This window comes from Neofelis nebulosa, chromosome 8 (assembly GCF_028018385.1).
Source record: "Neofelis nebulosa isolate mNeoNeb1 chromosome 8, mNeoNeb1.pri, whole genome shotgun sequence".
In the NCBI taxonomy this organism is placed as follows: Eukaryota; Metazoa; Chordata; class Mammalia; order Carnivora; family Felidae; genus Neofelis; species Neofelis nebulosa.
In genome coordinates, this window is record NC_080789.1 from 30,566,367 (window position 1) to 30,575,918 (window position 9,552).

Sequence of the window (9,552 nt, forward strand, 5' to 3'; positions counted from 1 at the left end):
TTGGAGTCACCTGAGGAGTTTTAAAACACCCTGGTACCAGACTTCAGTCCCAGGCAGTGTGGACAAAGATGTGGCCTGGCCGTGAGGGTTTTGTTTGTTGTTTTTTTTTAATTTCCCACATGATTCTAATATGCAGCCAAAGTCTGGGAAGTACTGGTTAAGTAGAAGGAAACATTGAGAACTACGATGCTGAAATGCAAGTAGCTAATCAAAAAACATGATAATTTTGTATAAATTTGCCCAGTAAGATGATGTTCAGTACCAGAGTCTACTTGCTTGGACAAAATGCTTTCAAAAAATCAGGTTGTTTCTAGTACTTTAAAAATAAATGTTAAGAAGAGAGTGTGTATAGATTATATTCGATTTAGTTTTTTTAATTTACTTTAAAAACTAACCTGAAATGTATTTTTTTTTGAAATGTGCTTACTAATAAGCTAAAACCTCTTTATCACATGACATGAAAAATTATAGCCAATTCTAAAATAAACTAGTTGGTTTTATAAAAGCAAAATGAAATGATGTCAAATATCAGATCTTATTGCTTACTTGGTTTTGAAATTTCTAGTCTCTATTTATAGATACAGTCTCAAACTCAAGCAATATGCCATTAAAAAAAAAATGTATTTCTAGGGGCACCTGGGTGGCTCAGTCGGTTAGGCGTCTGACTCTTGATTTCAGCTCAGGCCATGATCTCATGATTGGAGAGTTCGAGCCCCGCTGATATCAGGCTGTCATCACAGAGCCTGCTTGGGATTCTGTCTCTTCCTCTCTCTCTGCCTCTCCTGTGTGCTCTCTAAATAAATAAATACATAACTTTAAAAAATGTATTTCTAGCACATTATGCTTTTTTTACGTAGTTGAAAGTAAATGGCATCTATCACTTGATGTGTTGATGAATGTCATTTATGATGAATATTAAATTATAATGCAATATTTAAAACTATACCTCTTTAAGATTTTACATAAAATCACCTTATTTCATATCTGGAAAAAATTACTAATTGATTTTTTTCTATTTCTAAGAACAATTTCTAAGTTAAACTATCCAAAAAAGGTTGGCTCTAACCATCCATTTAGTTAATCTCTTAATGATCCCATAACATGAGCCAACTGGTGGTCTGTCCCTATGCTTGAATATTTCCAGTATTAGTTACAATGCATACACTAACATTTATTGAGGCCCCCTCGGGGGTCACTCGCGCTCCTGTATTACCTCAGCAAATCGTTACAATTCTGGCCCCCTTATATAATGAAGAAGTTAAGAAATTTGTGTATGGCCACACAGTTAATATCATCCGGCATTTGAATCACTCTGGGATCTGCTCAACAACCAAACAAAACCATTATATCAGACTGTCCAGCTTCTTCAGCATGGTCCAGTCGCTCCAAGTGTCAGAATTAAAATCGTATCAAACCAGTTCTTCGTGGAGTTTTCCAAATGTCTAAAGGCAGCCTGCACATCCCCCGCCCTCTAAGTTCCATCCCCATCTTTTCCATGCTCAACCACCTCCAATTTCTACCACTGTTCTAAACAGTAGGGGGACCCTATGTACACCCCAGGTTGCCAGGCTTAGCCTGAGTACAAGCCTGCCATCCCAATGTCAGTGTTAAGAGCTCCCCCTTTCACACTCAAAAGTGTGCTAGCTTGAATGATAAAAAATTATATACTTTCTTTTTTTTTTTTTTTAATATTTATTTAGTTTTGAGAGAGCTAAATAAACTGGGGCAGGGGCAGAGGGAAGGGGACAGAGGATCCCAAGTGGGCTCTGCTCTGATAGGCTGACAGCAGAGAGCCCGATGCGGAGCTTGAACTCACGAACCAAGAGATCATGACTTGAGCTGAAGTCGGATGCTCAACTGACTGAGCCCCCAGGTGCCCCCCCCCAAATTATATACTTTCAAGCTTCATCATCATCTTTGTCATTTTCCTCTAATGTGTTTATATCCCTCTGTGTCTACGACATGGAAGCTGTTATTTTGAAATTGTGTTATTGGCGATTCTAATGGCAAATGGAGAAAAGATACAGAGCCCCCTTTTGTCCTCTGTATAGATCACAAAGGATAGCCAAAGGATATCCTGCTAGCAGGATAGCTCTCAAAGTTCAGTTCCTAAATCTCAAAATCTCAGTTTCTGGCTGAGGGGGTCACTGTAATACATTGTGTAGTTCTTCAAACTAGGCTATCTGGGGGAACCCACCTTCTTTCCACCCAAAGGCTGAGCTGTAAGTTGGGACCTGACCACTGATTCAGAGGTGATGGCTTAAGTACCTTAAAAATCCACATAGCTGAGCTCAATCCCTGCTTAAAGTTCAAAGAAGGCTTGTGGCTTTTTAAAAGTATATATAAGATAAATCTTGCTTACCGGACACATTACAAATCAGATTTCTCTTTGAGGACAGCATGCAATAACGTGACTGACATAGAGGCCGTCAACTGATGATCCTAAATAAGTGAATGAAGTCATGATTTAAAGAAAAAACTAGTTCCCTAGATGACTTTAATAGCAACTCGTGTTTAACGGTAGAGGCCTGTTTATGTATGTTATGGCATATCTTCATGATAGAATGTTCAGTCATTAAAAATGTTTTAAAAAGCAGTTTAAAATGTCTTCAAAAGAAGTTTAAAAAGTATCATGCATACTTTTTATAGCCACCTTTTCTTCATTCAGCGTAATATTGTAAATGTTTCCACGTCAATATCTTAGACTCGATTATAACAAAATAAGTTGTGTGAGTAGGACATATTATTTGGTCTCTAGGGGCCTTACTTCATCCTGTAAAATTGGGATAATCATATATCCACCTATGTCTCAGGGTTATTGTGACAATCAAGTAAGATGAAAAGTCAGAAAGTCCTGCTAGAGAGCACAACCTGGAAAAGAATTCAGTAAATACTCTGGTTTATGGTAGGAAGAACTTTCATTAAAGTGGTATTATTCGCAAATGATGTAATATGTGCTGATCCCAGTACAATGAGGGGGACAAAGTAGATCAGGTGGCATAAGCTGATAGCCAATCAACCCCATTTGATCTATCAAAGTGTTTTGTTTCACCAAAATGGTAATGGCCGATATAGGGTGTTTTGTTTAATGTTTTTAATTGATTACCTGCATTGACCATTAGATTTCCCTGAAATCTAATCTACCAGTTGCACCCAAACTGGTAGCATCTGGCAACATTAGCCCCTCAGTCCCATATGATAATAGTTTGGTCCTTTATCTTCTCCAGTTTGCCACAGTCCCCACCAATCCCTATGGTCTCTACACCACTATCATTTACTAGTATTTGTGACCATTTATTATTGTTTCTCTTATAGCAAAACTAAGAAGAAAGTGAAATGTTTTTATTGCTATGGAGTGTGGAATAATGAAAAATTGATAATATCAAGATTCACTCCCAACAAAAATTCTTCTCACTCTGGTCTTGTTCACTCGTGTATGTTACCTGCCCCTGCCCCTGCCCCATAGGCATTTGTATGGAGGCAGTAGCTGCTCCTAAATGCTAGAGCCACAAGGAACCAGCCCGTTGGACCAGACAATCCTCTCTTTCCTTCATTGTGTAGAAGAGTGAGTTAAGACCCCCCAGGAGATTGTGACTCACCCAAGGTTCTGGCTAAAAACAAAGTTGAGGCTGAACCTAGCTCTAAAGTGTTGTCTCTCTAATATTGGGCTCTTAAGAGTTTTATTAGTTTTGTCCTAATTTTTAAATAATGGAAATTAATATAAATGAATTCTCCTTAGAGTCAACAAGCCCTCAATACTTCTTCCTTCTACGAAACATGCAATTCACAGCTTTCTAAATGCCGATGTTTAACATAGCCTAATAACTTCAAGAAACTTTTTATCGTAATTAGCTTTGCAACAATGCTTGTAGCAAATTTAAAGACACCATTTAAAAGGTATTGTGTGTTGCATACTGATTTTCCTTTTTTTAAAGAATGGAGAACTTGGATAGAGCTTGTCCCTTGAAGTCCATACAACCTTGAAACATGCATGTTGAGGTTATTGTGGTTTAGGATACCTGGGGAAGACTTCAGTGGCTCGTGATTACCTGTGGAACTGGGAGACCCATGAATAACAGATCCACAGATATATGTATAATTTCTTTTAACTATTAATTTCAGGCTTCTCCAAAACATTACTTAATACAAATAACAAGTGACTGAATTACATCATTTCATTTTTATGTTCTTCTCCTCTCCTCTCCAGTTTCTGGAAAGGGAGACAGTGCAAAGGAGTTGGAAAGCAGATGATGTGGATAATTCATACTCGGATCTGTACTAAATAAATGAGGCATTATTAGGATGTATAAAAATGTAAAGTTCTCCTGAGATTTGCCATGTGACTAATTGAGTTAATTTGAAGGTAGAACAAAAGAATGATCGCTAATAGTGTTATCGAGAAAACAACTTTTTACGCTTTCCCGTTTGGAACATAACCTTTTATCGTTGGATTGGAAACAAATTCATACGGGAGATTTTGGATTATATTTGTTATGAAACATTCTCAGGTACAAATAGCTTTGGTTTTTATTTTAGATTATGAGACTAATCCCCACTCATTATTCAATAAGGGAAGTATGTAGTGACAAGGAAAACTATAGTTAATCTCATCACCCAGATTTAGAAGGAAAAACAATCCACGTGAAGGTGTAAACAGTGGTGCACCAATTTCAGTGACCAGGCCAGCTGAGGGGAAGGAGCAGAGGATCTTGGTTCACAAGAGGCTCCCTTGAAGAAAGAAGTAAAAGTTAAAAGAGCTGTGTATTGAATCGCTCAGCAAGATGCGATCAAGGGCATCTCCCCAGAGGGCCGTAGAATCAAACAGCAATGGCCCAAGCCACTCTTCTGTGGGATCCTCATAAGTTGAGAGAAGGACATAAACAGAAAAGCTATTTCTCCATCAGTCAGAGAGAGGGAGATGGAGGTCAGCTTCTAGGAAGAGATTCAAATGGAAGACCCAAGCTGAGTGACAGTGAGAGAACAGACCAGAGCAAAGCAGTGCTTATAGGAATAAGCAGTCCTGTCACGTGACTAACTCGAAGTGATGCTTTAAATTCTGGTCCAGAAACCTCACTGGGCATCTAGGCAGGTGTAGAAAAGACACAATCCCCAGTATCTGAGACTGATACAGGAACAATTATAATACTGCAGTTAAGTGCAATAGCCATGCCAGACAGGCTACATTGGAGTATTAACTCCAACAAGAATGGAAATCCACAGTTAAAGTATGCAGAGCACAGAGATGCCTGGGGTGGCTCAATCTGTTAAGCATCTGACTTCAGCTCAGGTCATTATCTCACAGTTCAAGCCCCGTGTCAGGCTCTGTGCTGACAGCTCAGAGCCTGGAGCCTGCTTCAGATTCTGTGTCTCCCTCTCTCTTGGTCCCTCCCTTGCTTGCTCGCACTGTTTCTCTCTCTCTCTCTCTCTCAAAAGTAAATAAACATTTAAAAAAAAAAAAAAAAAAAAAGAATGCAGAGCAGAGAAACCCCTGGGACAGGACTTGAGAGCTGGACAGGGCTCCACCCAAGAGGCGGGCCACACAGAGAAAACAGCTGGGGCAGAGAAGCAGGGGAGACATCTTTCCTCCACCATCTGCAAGCCCATCAGGTAAGCAATAGATCTGAATTCACTACCTTTTAAGTTTAATTGAATTACAGGGGTTTAAAATATAGTAAAAATCTCTCTAGAACAAGCTAATGGGAAAGGTTTATCTTGATTAACTAGACTCTTTGAGATGTGGGATTGCATTGCTTTTAAATATGTAAAGGCATTCAGATGAGAATAACTGTTGGATAATAGATTTTTAGAAACTGACAGTGCAACAGTGGCTTATAAATGCGTACTTCTAATGTGTTCTGTTCCACTGTTTAAACCTTTCCCTTTATAATCTCGATTATACTGTGAATTGGCTACACCCGCCTTCCTTTCACTTCCGTCTAATGCAAAATAAATCCTGGTTCAGAATAATAAATATTTACTGTACAATTTTGTGGAAAAAAATAAATTTGGGAGCTTATGAAGAGGACATTCTACTCCTTGGTGAATAATCTGCCTAATAAATATTTTCTCGTGGTTTGATCTGGTGACAGAAAGGACAAGAAGGCTTAACGATAAATATCTTCAAAGCCATTCCTTCACTGCCGACTGTACAACTTCATGTCAAGATCTGACATTAAAAGAAAAAATAAATTCTCTGTCTTTTGCCAACATAACTAGGGCCATGAAGTTTGAATTATCACTAGACTAAAATTGTTTCATATTTCTTTTATCCAAGCCTTTTAATTATTACAGTATACTTTACTGCGTACTGTCTTATGGAATGCGGAGGGAGCATCTGATTTAATATTTTCTATTCAGGCTGTTTACTTTGTAGTCAAACATTCTTCAAAAACATTTTACTTTCCCCCCACATTTTCCATCCAAGGGTGTCAGTTCCCATTTAAAAAGGTTAATTGAGACCTGGAGTCTCCAAGCCTCTGATACAGAAGCGGCTTTTTCTGGCCTTAATAGTTTTCTTTGAATTTGCTGCCAGGTCTGATTCTACATGTAAATATTTGCCTGAGTTGTTGAAAAAAGAACTTTTCACAAGAGTGGGGGAACGGAGGTTGCCATAATGCATTTTACGATATGAGAAACCTTTCTTTCACTTCTACGCACTTCTTTTTGCTAATTTCTTGGCTGTTGTCAAATTTGTAGATGGCCTCATTACTGTTTTTCATTAAACTTGTAGCCTCCCCTGGAACTGCTGAATCAACCAAGAAATCATGCAGCACATTTACAGGAGCTCACGCTGTTTTCATTAACTCCCCTTAGTATCACAGAGGAGGCTGGGTCAAGCGAGCCCTTCGCCATGACCCGTAACTCGAAAAGTGAGCGTCTTCTTATGAGAGCCGGCTTTGAGCAACTTACTGTGGACCGCGGAAATGTTCCTTTTTCACCTCTGCAGAAAGCAAAGCCTGCCTTGGAATGTAGTGGAAATAACCCACCACAGAAGAAATAGTCTCTGAGCCCAAGAACTTTTGCTGGGAATTTTGGCTTTTGCTACAGCCTCCTGCTGGGAAGGAAGAAACCTTGTCTCTTTCCACCACCTCACCTCCTCTTTCCATCCAGAGGTCACCCACCTAACTGAGACAGGATGAAGGGGGCTGATGGGCTGGGCCCGGTGCTCCCTGGCCTGTACCTACGCTGTCCAAAAGGAATATAACATAAGCTACTCGAGTAATTTTAAATTTTCTAGTGGCTACATCAAAAAAAGTAAAAAGAAACAAATGAAATTAATTTCAATAATATGTCTTATCCCAAAATATTATCATGTCAACCTGCAATCAGTATCAAACTTATTAACGAGGCATTTTACTTTTTTTTTTTCAACTGAGTCTTCAAAATGTGTTGTTTATTTTACACTTGGAGCCTTTCTCAATGCAGGCATTAACTTTCCACTGGAAATAGATGTTCAGTTAACTACATTTCATAAAATTAACAGCTGAAAAGATAGAGTTACAAGTTGTGCCAAGTATACTAGAAATTGGGGCGCCTGGGTGGCTCAGTCGGTTGGGCAATCGACTTCGGCTCAGGTCATGATCTCGCAGTTTGTGAGTTCGAGCCCCGCATCCGGCTCTGTGCTGACAGCTCAGAGCCTGGAGCCTGCTTCGGATTCTGTGTCTCTCCCCTCTGTCTAACCGTCCCCTGCTCACGCTCTGTGTCTCTCTGTCTCTCAATAATAAATAAACATTAAAAAAAATTTTTTTAATAAAAAAAGTGAAAATAAAAGTATACTAGAAATTGTTTTCCTATAGCTAAACCAAGTATCAGTGCTCAGAAGATAATCAAAATTAAATAAAGTATTCTTTCCATTCCTTAGGTACACTAGGCCACATTTCAAGGGCTCGAAAGCCACATGTGGCTGGTGACTACCATATTGACAGCACGGAATAGAACCTTGCTGCTTAAAGTGAGGTCCACAAAATCACAGCATCAGCATCGGCATCCCCTGGGATTTTATTAGAAATGCAGAACCTCAGGCCTCATCCCCGACTACCAAATCAGAATCTACATTTTAGCAATCTCCCCGGGTAATTTGTATGCACAATATAGTTTAGAAAGCACTGATCTATTGAACACACCAAGAAATCTGGCATTATTGCATCCATTTTACAGATGGATATAGTGAAGCTCAGAGAGGGTATATAATGTGCCTAACATCACAGGGCTATTAAGTGTGGGAGCCGAAATTCAAACTCAAACCTCTTCCATTTTTAAGCCCATGCTCTTTCTAATATTTATCACCCAAAGCATAGAACATGTACCAGTAATGGTGTGAAAGTTACTTTTTTTAAGTTTGTTTTTAATGTTTATCTATTTTTGAGAGAGAGGGAGAAGCAGAGAGAGAGGGAGACAGAGGATCTGAAGCAGGCTCTGCACTGACCGTCAATGAGCTGTGGGGCTGGAACTCACCAACTGTGAGATCACGATCCGAGCCAAAGTTGGATGCTCAACTGACTGAGCCACCCAGACGCCCCTAAAAGTTAATCTGAAATGGTGCCCAGAGAGTATTCCAAAAGCTCTAAAGGGGCACCTGGGTCGCTCAGTCTGTTGAGCTTGCAACTCTGGATTTCTGCTCAAGTCTTCACCCCAGGGTTGTGGGATGGAGACCGAGTCGGGCTCCCTGCTGAGTATGGAGCCTGCTTAAGATTCTCTCTCCCCTGCCTCTCTCCCTTGCTCATGCACTCTCTCTCTCTTTCTGAGATTAAAAAAATAAAAACAGTAAAAACCCCTAAAATACAAAGTTTGAAGATTTGTCCCTTTTCTAAACCCTCTTTTGATTTTTCTAATGTATTTGTTTATATGACTGGTTGCCCAGCATTTCCTACCTCCCAGCACAGAAAACAAAATGGCTTCTTTTGACCTCCTCAATTTGACAGTAAGGCGGTGGGCATAAGGCTGTGGGTGCCACCAATTGGATGCTTCTGCTCCTGGATGAATACAGAGCAAATGCCATGAAGAAGCAAGGGCAGGGGTGCCTGGGTGGCTCAGTCGGTTAAGCATCTGACTTCAGCTCAGGTCATGATTTCACAGTTTGTGGGCTCAAGCCCTGCATGGGGCTCTGTGCTGACAGTGTGGACCCTGCTTGGGATTCTCTCCCTCTCTCTCTGTCTCTGTCTCTGTCTCTCTCTCTCTCTCCCTTTCTCTATGCCCCTCCCCCACTAGCACTTTCTCTCTCTCTCAAAGTAAAATAATTAAAAAAAAAAAAAAAAAAAAAAGGAAGAAGAAGCAAGGGGAGCTTAGGACTCATTATGGCCATGGCCATAGCAGCTCAGTGGCTGCCCAAATGCCCTACGGTGGCGGTGATTTCCCTGGCAGGATTCAGCAGGGGCAGCAGAAATTCCCCAACCGGGCTTTGACCTGGCTCAGGAGCTGAGGCTCCCCTAGCAAGTCCCTTTTCAAGTGAGATTGCTCTCCAGATTTCCTGTGGTATCTGTGGGTTACCCACCATCATTCCAAAAGCGCCTCTTCCCTTTGTGGTGACCAGAGCTGGTTTCCGTCTTTTGCAAG

General features: G+C 40.3%; 1 long non-coding RNA gene across 1 annotated transcript; it reads left to right on the top strand.

The window, feature by feature from the left end:
* The first annotated feature begins 5,485 nt into the window (after positions 1-5,485).
* LOC131519126 (uncharacterized) lies at positions 5,486-7,367 on the top strand. The gene is made up of 2 exons (XR_009265478.1): positions 5,486-5,607; positions 6,697-7,367. It is a non-coding gene; the product is annotated as an uncharacterized LOC131519126 (long non-coding RNA).
* The last annotated feature ends 2,185 nt before the right edge of the window (positions 7,368-9,552 follow it).